This window comes from Pholcus phalangioides, unplaced genomic scaffold (assembly GCF_987345545.1).
Source record: "Pholcus phalangioides strain wild (caught in Gottingen) unplaced genomic scaffold, Ppha-v1.0 ptg000017l_1, whole genome shotgun sequence".
NCBI lineage: Eukaryota > Metazoa > Arthropoda > Arachnida > Araneae > Pholcidae > Pholcus > Pholcus phalangioides.
In genome coordinates, this window is record NW_028301610.1 from 49,491,272 (window position 1) to 49,502,035 (window position 10,764).

The following is a 10,764-nucleotide window of genomic DNA, read 5'->3' on the forward strand; positions in this document are numbered from 1 at the left end:
TGGCAGGTACCAAAAGGCTATTATCAATGTTGGTTGTTGTTCGAGCTGCGGCGTCTGCTTTTTCGTTGCCCGGTATTCCTACATGACCTGGTACCCAGTAAAATTTTACTGTGGTACCATGATGAATGAGGTAATGCAGTTCATGAAAAATGGCATGAATGAATGGATGAGTGTGTAAAGTGAAGGAACACAGTGCTTGCAATGCGCTGAGAGAGTCGCTATAGATGATGCATCGTCGGTGGCGTTTGCGTCGTATATGACGTAGAGCCTGAAGGATTGCGTACAGTTCTGCCGAATAAATAGAGAATGTGTCGTGAAGTTTGAAAGATGTCTCCTCACAGCAGATGTAGGCACAACCGACATGCCCAGGGCTCTTGGAGCCATCGGTATATATGGGGAAGTACCTGTTGTACCTACCCCTGTGCCTAAAGAATATCTGTCGATATATGACATCTGCTGTGGTGGCTCTAGGGTATAATGATAATGAAAGAGAGACATCTGGCAGAGACTGCTCCCATGGTGCCAGTTGCCAAGCAACTGGGGCCACACGACTGATGTCTAATTCTAGTTCTTCCACAAGTGCCCTCATACGAAGACCGTAAGATGGAACACATGAAGGGCGAGCAGCAAAAAGTCTATGAAATGACGGAATGAAAATGACACGATGAAGTGGATGACCTGGTAAAGATTTCATTTTAATATAATATTTCAAAGAAAGCTGTTGGCGTCTTGAATGCAACGAGCCATCTATTACAACAACATACAGACTCTCCATAGGGGAAGTCCGGAAAGCTCCAGAACAAATGCGGAGAGCAAGATGATGAACTGGATCGAGCACACTCAGATAGCTCCGAGGTGCTGACCCGTATACAATGGAACCGTAGTCGAGCTTTGATCTTATTAGAGCTTTATACAAGTGAATGAGTGACTTACGGTCTGCTCCCCATGATGTAGACGAGATGACCTTCAAGAGGTTCATCGTCTTCATGCAACGAGCTCTAAATTGCGCAATATGAGGTTTGAAAGTCAGTTTCTTATCGAATGTGATGCCGAGGAATTTTGTATTTTCTACTATTGGTATTTGACTATTGTTTAGAAACAATTGTGGATCATCATGTAGGTCTCGACGCCGACAAAAGTGCATAGCGACAGTTTTGTCAGCGGAGAATGAGAAGCCGTTATTATGTGCCCACTTGCTGATCTTGTTGAGTGCGGTTTGTAATTGTCTCTCGGCTGTCCTCATATTTACTGATTGATATGACATCAACAGATCATCCACGTAAAGTGCGCCAGTGACAGACAACGGGAGTTGGTTCAACACACCGTTGAGTCTTAAAATAAAAAGTGTTACACTTAAAATGCTACCTTGAGGCACACCTTGTTCTTGGATTTGGGGAGCTGATAATGTACTTCCGATCCGTACCTGGAAGATGCGGCGAGCGAGAAAGTTCTTAATGAAAATGGGCAAGTTGCCCCGCAAGCCGCAATTATAGAGGTCGGAAAGAATTCCGTGCCTCCAAGTACGGTCGTAGGCCTTTTCTATGTCAAAAAATATGGCTAGCATATGCTCCCTCTTCACAAATGCTTGTCTTATTGATGTCTCAAGGCGTAACAAATTGCATGTTGTTGACCTGAACCGTCTAAAGCCGCTTTGATGTTTCGATAAAATATTGTTAACCTCAAGGTAGTGCATAAGGCGATAGTTGACCATGCGTTCCATGAGCTTACACAAACAACTGGTCAAAGCAATAGGTCTGTAACTGTTCGGTTGTTCAGGATTTTTGCCAGGCTTCGGGAATGCAAGAACTATGGCTGCTCGCCAGGTGTCAGGAAATGAATAACTGACCCAGATCCGATTAAATAATATGAGTAAATGTGAGAGTGATTCTGGTGAGAGATGCCGAATCATGGAATAATGAATGGCATCGGGCCCTACAGCTGAGTCAGGACTTCGTTGCAAGGCCGTCGTCAGTTCATGAAGGGTGAACAATGAATTGTACCCCTCCGGTGTAAAAGGCCGGAAGGTGTACGATGTACGTTCGGCTGATGATTTAATGGGATGAAACGATGGGGGATGGTTCGCATCGCTGGAAACAGCGGCGAAATGGGCGGCGATGGTGTCCGCAATATCCCTCACATCGCTGATGATAGTGCCATTGGTATTTAAAATGGTGATGGGATGAGACTGATAATGACCATTGATTTTTCGGATCCGGTCCCAAATGATTTTCGATGAAGTAGATGAATTGATTCCCGTGGTAAACTTTTGCCAGGACTCGCGTTGAGCCTGGCGCCTGGTTCTTCTCGCTATCGCCTTTGCTTTTAAAAATGCCAACTTGTTTTCATGGGTAGGATACCGCCGGAACCTACTCCATGCTTTCTTTTGTGCTTTAATCGTAAGATTACATTCGTGGTTCCACCAAGGTTTAGGAAATTTAGGAAGTTTCGAGGAGACTTTGGGTATTGTTTCTTTGGCTGCTGAGATGATACAACTGGTCACAAGGTCGACACAGTGGTCGACGTCGGGTTGCGAAACCATATCCTCCGAGATTTCTGCCTTGACCGTGAAGTCTGCCCATCGGGCGGCCACAAGCTTCCACCGAGGAGGACCCTCAGGTATGCTATGGCTTCGATCAAGGCACTTAACCACTAGAGGAAAATGATTGCTCCCGTGGAGGTCCGGATCAACCGACCAGGACCAGTTGGGCAAGAGTGAGGGTGAACATAAGGATAGATCTATTGCAGTGAAACTATTGTTTGGGGCATGAAAATGAGTGAAACTGCCATCATTCATGATGGCGAGGTCCATGTCTTCTAACAGCCGTTCAACCATTTCCCCACGAGGGGTGTTGCTGTTAGAACCCCATATCATGTTATGTGCATTGAAGTCTCCAAGAAGAAAATATGGTGGAGGTAATTGATCAATCAGATCTTCTAGATCTCTCTGTAAGATGATGTCATTTGGTGGCAAATAAATAGAACAGATGGTAATTCTTAGGCCTGTAGAGATTTCCACCGCGATGGCTTGCAGGTTCGTGCGCAGCGTTAGAACGCGCGACGACACGTGATGTGGAACCAGCAGAGCAACACCGCGGCAGGCTCTACTCCCATCATCGTAGTCAATACGAAACAGGGAATGTCGCCTGATGTTCCATGTCTCCGAGGGCTTCGTGAAAGTTTCCTGGAGTGCCACGCAAACAGGATGATAACGATTGATCAAATCCTTGAGATCTTCATAATTGGATCTAAGACCACGAATGTTCCATTGAATTATGTTGGCCATAAATTAGGTAGAAGTAGACGGTTCGAGGTCTTTAAATTTATTCCGGTCTAGTTTCCGGCGAGTACCACCAGATTCTGATAGATTATCAAGATCCATGTCACCAATTGACTTGTCATCAATTAGTGACACATTCTTGAGGGTGGGACATTTTATTGCTCTCTGTATTGCTTTTCTTGAATATCCGGTCTTTTTAGATTTATTTCCAGAATTAATCTTGGGTTTAGTAACAGTAGGTTTTTTGAATGTGTGCACTGTTGCTTTTCCTGCCTCTTCTTCGGAGGTAGTGGACTCCCTCCGTAATCCAGCAGAGCAACAGCAGCCACAACTATTACACGGTTGGTTAGATGATGATGTTTGGGTTGATGTATCAGCTATTGGTTCAGTCTGAGTTGTTACGGATGCTTTGGTGACATTGTTAGTCATATTAGCTGATGATGGATTTGTTACCATATTAGAATATGATCTATTACCTATTGGAGTTTGGTTAGAGGTTATACGACGGCGTGCTTCGATATATGAGATGTTATTGAGGACCTTGATCTTCTGGATCTCTTTTTCTTCATTCCATTTCGGACACTTTCTGTCAAATGCGGGGTGGTCACCACCGCAATTGACGCACTTGAATGGTGAATTAGTGCAGTTGTCCGAAATGTGGTCCTTCTCACCGCATTTTGCGCAGGTGGGTTGGCTGCGGCACGCCGTTCGTGAGTGGCCGTATTTTTGGCAGTTAAAGCATCGAACAGGGTTAGGAATGTATGGCCGGATTTTGAGGTTATAATAACCTATTTTGATATCTTTCGGCAATGTTGGTGATGAGAATGTGAGAATTATGTTTCGTGTGGGAGCTGGATTGCCATCTTTGCGGCTCATAATATGTTTGGCAGATGTTACGCCTTGAGACGCCAGCTCTTGTGTTAGTTCTTCTTCATCCATGTTAATTAAGTTAGTATCTGAAATGACACCACGTGAATAATTCAACGTGGGATGGATTTTGACTGTTATTGGAATGTCTCCGAGAGATGTGAGCTTTTGAATGAGTTCGGCTTGTTTGGATGTGTTAGTCTCGATGAGAAGGTCTCCTGAACGAAGGGCCTTCACCGATTTTAAGGTACCAACTGTGCCATAGAGAGCTTTATCTATTACAAATGGTGATACTTTGGCCAGCGGTTTTTCAGCATCTGAAGAGTGCAGAAAGAAAAATGAGACAGTTGATGAATTTGAAGCAGTTACATTGACATGTGTTTGGTTTGAAGCAGTTCTTTGACGTTTTGGTGCATTTTGATTTTTTCCCATATTTGAATGGGTATTGTTCCACTCCCACCCACCATGCCCACCATGGAGCCCTACGAGGGGACGCGCACACGTAACCGGTGAAGGTTAGTAGCAACGTCAGGTTAGGTGGGAGCTATACACCACCAAAGCAGGCGAGCAGACGCGTTCAAGATCCAAGATCGTCGTGAAGCAGCACCAACAAACCTCAACGACGTCCGGCAGGCCCGGCCCCTCTACCTGCCCAGTAGTGTAACCCCTTCAGCCACCGAGGCGACCACAGCCGATTGACCTGGACGGGGCTAATCCAAGCCTCCCGTTTCGGCTGAATCCGAGGCCGAAGCTAGCGCATCAGGCTAACCAGGATCCCCATCTCCAGCCTTACGGGTCTCCACGCACGGCAAACACGCAGGTAGACAGCGTCCCAGACAGAGCATACGCTAGAAGCAACGCCCTGTCTGGGAGGACCCCTCCCCGCCTAAGCGGGGTCCACAATGAGGGGTTGGACACAAGACATAAACATGTACAGGACAAAACAAGACGCAAGACAAGTACTGCAAGATGTGTAGAAAAAAACATGTAATCTTGGCTATTGAAAGTGAAGTATATGAGCACAAAAAGCGATGACAATGACGTGTGATAGATTTAGCGTTACCCAGAGTGCACCACGAGGAGGCCTATCACATTACACCCCGGTACATTACAGTACCTGGTGTTCCTGGATCCTTTAGTTCATGAAGGATATTGGGGCGACCACAGCAGAACCCGCCATCATTCAAACTTTTTACCCTTGAAAACATAATTTTTAAAGAAATAGAATTTAAATTTGATTGGAAATATATTCATGTCGTATGGCATGACACGGTCGAATTCGCATCAAGATATTAGGAGTTCCAGATGAAACCATCCCCCCTTCATTGCCGGTCCTGAAAATTCTGCCGCCCTTAAGATATGACTTTCTGAATAGGGTTTTCTTTCTTTACCTCTATTACCTTGCTACCCAAAGTGTTGGTCACGACCAGGACCGTCATTCAGGGGGGCCCGTTGCCCCCCCCCCCGGCTTTTGAAGATACACTAAAAATGGTGTGTGTATATATACACTTTGAGTACATGTCCTTTGCTTCCCCCCCCCCCGGAAAAAGTTGAAATGACTGCCCTGGTCACGACCATAGGCCCGAGCCCCCCCCCCCAATATTTTTGAAGTGCCGGCTCGGCCCCCCCTCCCAAAAATTCGTGTGAATGGTTTCCTCATTTTGCTATGACCAAAACAAAATTTTACCAAAAATTGTCCCAATTATGAATTAGATAATAGAAACAATCTGCTCAAAATTTTATTTCTTTGAAATACTCCCGATGGTCTTTGGCTTTCTTGTTCATGCCAAAATAATTCTAATTTTTCTTGCCGCTCAGTCCCCCCCAGTTTCACTCCCCTTTCTACCATAGCCCACTAAACAATGAATGTCTAGTCGGCTGTGCTTTTACTGCCAAAGGCACGACTGACACAAAGAACTTTCTTTGAGTGTGGAGGGGTCTTTTCTTTTTTGCCTGGAAAAACTCGTCTCTTTTGTTCACTGTGACCAAGGGAAGGGGGGGGGCATGGCCCCCACATCCTGATGCAGGGCCCCCAGGCTGGGATCTTTTACGGGGCCCCCCGACCAGACTTTCACGGGGACTCCTTTATGATGAATTCATAGCATGTAAAACAAAACAAAAAATTAAAACCACCCCGGGCCCCAGGGCTGGAGCCTTGTCAGCCCACCCCTTGTGGGGGCCATGGGGGGGGCGCATGATGCCAACATGAAAGGAAGCCCAAAGATGTGTGGTGGAAAAGGCACCGACACAAAGAACATTGGGAACATTGAAAGATGCTGGTTGTCCCGTATATACAGGACTCGGCGAGTACGCAGGAGAGAGAAGGCGCATTGTTTTTTCGGAAATTATTGGGCGTAAGCCCAACAAAATTTATTGTGGGGGCTCAAATGTCCTCATCCCATAGGTTCCAGCGCCTATGTGTGGTGGTGGTGAGAATTGGAATGTAAATAATATTGAAACCAAGATAAAAAATTACTCTGTACAGGATAGCCCCCGGAACCTAGGGTCTGACGCCATTTAAGCCTCCACAAGAAATTTTGTACGGGGACTGAGTGCGGCCAATAATAATTTCTGAAAAAGAAATAAAAGCAATACAATGCACCTTCCTTCTCCTTCGTCCCGTATATTCAGGAAAACCAACTTTCAGCCCACCCCATCCTCCCAATATTTTCTTGAAAAATATTTGGGGGAAAACAGCACATTCTAAATGTTCATTCACAACAGAGAACCAAACGGCCGATACCAAAACACTTTTCTAGCCTCGTTGCAACAAAATTTGACTGGGGGGGGGGGGAATAAAATAAAAACGAGTTAATTATAATATTGATTTAAAAAAAATGCGTGAAATAAAACAATTTTCAAAGGTTCAAGAATTCGGGGATCCCCCACGTATCTTCGCCCATTCTTTGGATCTGCGAATGGCTACAGCCTTGAACGCGAGGCAGAGAGGGAAGAAATGCTCCAGAAGTAACAAGAGCGTCATATCCCTATAACAATGTTTTCTGTTATCCCATAGGTGGCTGTCTTGTAATCATTACTACATTTCAATTTCATAAACTTCTCATTTACCTATGAGAAAATAATATATCCGTATTTAATTTGCATTCAAACACATTTGTATTTTATAACTTTTTTTCCATGTTCAGATAAAGAAAACACCAGAAATATCATATTGATCAATCACAGCGAAGCTTTTGTCACTTTGAGAAAAAATGTTTAATGAAGCTAGTTTTGATTCGCTATGTGAGAGTGGTCGCTGCTCGCGGCTTGATCTATATCGTTGACTTGACTTGAATATTATTCAGAGCCTTCCATGGCCATATCTTGGAATGAATCATAAGATCTTTATCCAAGGTTTCTAGAATATATAAGGTTAAGTATTAGCAAGCGCGCGCTTCAGAATGAAACTGGTTTTGACGTCACCCGATTCCTCACATGACCCACTCAAGCATAATGTAAAATTGTTGGTTTTTAATGAATTTTTTCGCATAGTCTTTACGCTCAGAACTTCATTTTTTTTGAGCGGATGCCACAAAAACCGTTTGTCAAGATATTTTTGTTTTATTTTTAAAAAATTTATTTGATTTTTAATGAATTTTTTTCCCAACTCATGTATGCAATGTTAAGTCAAAGGAAGCAGCTTCTCTCTTCCACGAGAGGGAAATTATCAGGAACGCGTCTTTACGGAGAAAAAAACATACAGGGAAAGAAAAATATTAGATACATTTGAAAGTGTTTAATAATTTTGGTTGAATTAAAAAAAACTTTCTTGGTAATAAGTTATTATTAATTATTATTTATTATCATTATTTTGAACTCGCCCATACCTAAACTTGTTTAAACAGTTATAATGTAGTGAAATTGATTCCCAAACAGGATGCCACGGAACCGTGGGTATGGGGCAATAACAATAGGAAGGGGTTTTTTAACTGCATTAAAAAAAGTAATCGCGCTCTTTCCTAGTGTAGTCTTAACACATGGGCCCACCCGGACACGGCCTGGGGGTCTCACGCAGAGGTGGCCCACATGATAATGAGATATCGTTCGAGATTAAGCATGCAAATTGGGTAAGCAATCACGGGGCCGCAAGGAGGGGGAAGCAGTCTGTCTGGTGTCCTGGACGCTGAACCAGAAGGGGTGCAAATTTCAACCTTTAACCATAGGGGGAGATTGACTTGGAAGTCTGGGGGGGGGGGGCACGATGATGATGATGCCAATTCATATATACATTAGATCAGTCGACTCCACCTCTGACGCTGGTGGGGGCATTGCCCCCCACGCATCTCCTCCCATGCCTTTAACCTCTCCTTCAATATTAAAAGGTGGCACTAAAATGCGTGCTTGTCCCGACTGACCAATCATCTAGCTGCGGCACTGTGCAACTATTTCTAGTTAGGTAGGGAGGTCTTAAAAAATCAATTTTTCCGGGGACCCCAAGATTGCTCTTCTCGCTGAGTACGGCAGTGCCGCGAGATATGTCAGGGATTATATTGAAGACAGTGAGACGGGGAGCTGATATTCCCGAATGGTGAGCCACATCATCTTGAGATGCCATTGCTATTCGTACCGCAAATATTCTGATATTCTGCTGATACTTTTATTGAAAATTGTCTTATTGCTTACGCCTATGTGTAGTAATATTTTCTCAAGGGCTGGGTTTAATTTTTTTCTGATGGGGGTGGGAGGCCCGTCATTTCAATATTTTCTGGGGGGGGGGGAAACAAAGAACTTATACTCAATATATGTATACACATATATCTCTTCTGGTGAATTTTTTTTGAAGAACCCTGCTTTATAATACGTTTGGTTAAACCTAGCGTGCACAACTTCCGGTCCCCCATGGCCGAAATTAGGCAGCTGCAAAACTTGAAATTTTATTGAATCCATTGATGAAAAATACGTCGATTTATTAAAAGACACACACATATGGTAGTGAATCTGCAGCACCCCACATCCTTGGATGGGGCCTTAATTTTTGAAAGGACCCCCAGACTAAGATTTTTATCTGGCTTTCTTGGTTGAAATTCAAGAAATTTTATATTTTTATATATTTATAAACATAAGACCGATAACTAAAGCCCCTACAGCCCGGTCTGCCTTTCCCATAAATTGGCCATGCCACTGTGATGAGCCCTCGGTGCAAGGGACACCCTATCAGACTTAAAGCGCCAGTTATCCCGATTCAAAATCTTATTTCACAGTATTAGACATCAGGTCAGCCAGGGCAAGCATACATTTTGGCGCCCCCTCATAATGTTGGAGAGATTAAAGAGTGAAATTTGCGCCCCCTCTAGCACAGCGCCCGGGGCACCAGACCCGCCTGCACCCCCTCCCCCAGTTGCAGCCCTGTTAGACATATTGTTTTACATATTTCTGGTGAACGTGAAGCTTTGTAACCACCTGCACTGCCCATACCCAGTCTGCCCATGCGCTAGAACGGCCCTACTTACTGGGGCCTCCTCCTCCTCGGAAATATTTTTTACGGATCCAAATTCGAAGACCCTCCCACGCCCCTAAAAGAAATTTCGGTGGATTTATAGAGCAAAGATTAGTTAACCTCTGGGCCCAACCCCTATCACCAGGACCGCAAAACTGTTCTTGCACCGGGCCGCTGAATGACTAAATCCGGTCCTGCCCCCGGGCCATAGGCACTGGAACCTGCGGTTAAGGCAGTTCAACCCCCTCCCTAATAAATTTTACGAGGGGGCTGATCACCCTCCCCATAATTAATAAATATACAATGCAACAACCACTGCCCCTCCCGCATGAGGGCTAGAGTCCCGTATAACCGCATGAGGGCTAGTCCCGACAACCAAGAGATTCCATACGGCTCGCGAAAAAGTGTTAAGTACCTAGTGCTTACAACACGATAATTGTATCAGAGAGAGTTTGTGGCCAGCAGCTAAAAAGTACACTCCTGGGTAACACGTATGCGAAATCGAATTATATTATATAATGCACTAATGATTGTGATACAGTAGTAACTATATGCAGAAATTATTCGAGCATCAATTAAACATTTTGAAATTAATTTTATCCCTGTTTTCATTGTCATATGGCCCGCAAACCTAAGAGTTTGAAAATCTATGTCGGGGCCCAAATCAGACATGGGGGGTTATCCGTGACCTGGATCAAAGTCGTTTTGTTAATCAGTGAACGCATGTTGTTTAAATGTTGGAGCTAGTAGGCAGGGCCGTAAACGGGAGGGGAACGGGTGGGTCTGGTGCTCCGGATCCTGGGCTAAATTTTATCCTCTGACCTTTCTTTCGACATTACAAGGGGATGCCAAAATACTTGCTTGCTCCGACTGACCAAGCATCTATTTGCGGTCCTGTCCCAGGGCAAATGCTTCACTTCCCCATGCGGAAATCAGGCCCTGTTCTATGTTCAACAAGTAATGTGGGCAGAGCCGCAACCGATGCTTGGTCAGCCAAGCAAGTACATATTCTGGCGCTCCCTTGTAATCAGGCTCGCAACTAGGGGGGTGGGCTGGCAAGGCTCCAGCCCTGGGACGATTTCCATTATTTTTTGTTTTTCACGCTAAAAAATCCATCATAAAAGGCCTCGTGAAAGTCTGGTCGGGGGGGGGGCCCGCAAAAGATTCCAGCCTAGGGGCCCAC